A 1,165-nucleotide genomic window follows, 5' to 3' on the forward strand; every position below is an offset into this window, starting at 1 on the left:
TTCTGTTTCCTCATTTGCCTTGTGTTTTTCTTTCAGGTTTTTTTTGTTTTGGTTTCCTTGGGGTAATCCTAAGGTACCGGGTATTAATTCAAATCCCCAGGGAGGACGATGCATAGTAATGCTGAGGGAATTTGACTCTGGACCTGCAGGCTTTTGAGCCTGAATGTGTGGCCTTGTGCTGTTACCACCTAGAGCAAGGCCTTTAACTCGGCCTTCCTGCTTAAAGTCCAGCTCTCCTGGATTACACACCAGGTAAGATTTAAAACTGAAGGTCTGGCAAGCCAACCTGGATATTTATGCATGCACCGTAAACATGCTAAATAAAGCACTAGTAGCACTAATAAACATCACATGATTTGTTAGGGAACAACCTACCACTGAGGCTTGCTGGTTTGTTAAGAGTGTTGCTTTTCTTTGGAGTTTATTTGCCATTCCTATTACAATCCATATAATCCACCTTGAACATAAAACAGCTTCTTCCTTAAAAACATGCTCATTCTACGCTTTTTTCATGTTTAGTACAAGTAGTAAAATGCATTTCTAATATCACAGTGTAGTAAATGCACCAATGATTATCTGAATCTGTATCTTCTGTGAATATATATCTATATTTGAGAAAGGAGCGGAAGTTGGCTCCATTGCCATGATTGACAGCCTTTGACAGCATACATCCTACAATTATTAGTTCACATTTCACAGGTGAAACATTATATTTGCTTATGCAACATTATGCCGATGATGAACGATAACAATAGCTGGAAATCTGTGTTCGTTTCCTTGTCATCTCCGTCCGCACCCATCATGAACTATAGGTCTCATTGAAATTACATACAGTGAACTTCCATCTAATAGCTTGGTGCTAGCACGGCCATTAGCATTAGATGGTCGTTTAGAGGTCGCAGGCAGCTAATTATCCTGGCTTAGGTGGATACACCGACAAACCAGCCTCTCTCAGAACTCCGGGGTTCACAATGCAGGAATTTCTCATGTAAAATATTTAGAGATTATTCATCAACAATATTCTTTCTGCGTGTGAGTTCTGCTTTGCGGATACACTGGGGCATGCCACTGCCAGTTCACTTCTACTGAAGCAGAACCATCATTTGCATTGGAAGACTGAACCATGGGTGTGTCTTCTGAGAAGATGTCTCACAGAAGCACTGAT

The sequence above is a fragment of the Anguilla anguilla genome, chromosome 7, assembly GCF_013347855.1.
Source record: "Anguilla anguilla isolate fAngAng1 chromosome 7, fAngAng1.pri, whole genome shotgun sequence".
In the NCBI taxonomy this organism is placed as follows: Eukaryota; Metazoa; Chordata; class Actinopteri; order Anguilliformes; family Anguillidae; genus Anguilla; species Anguilla anguilla.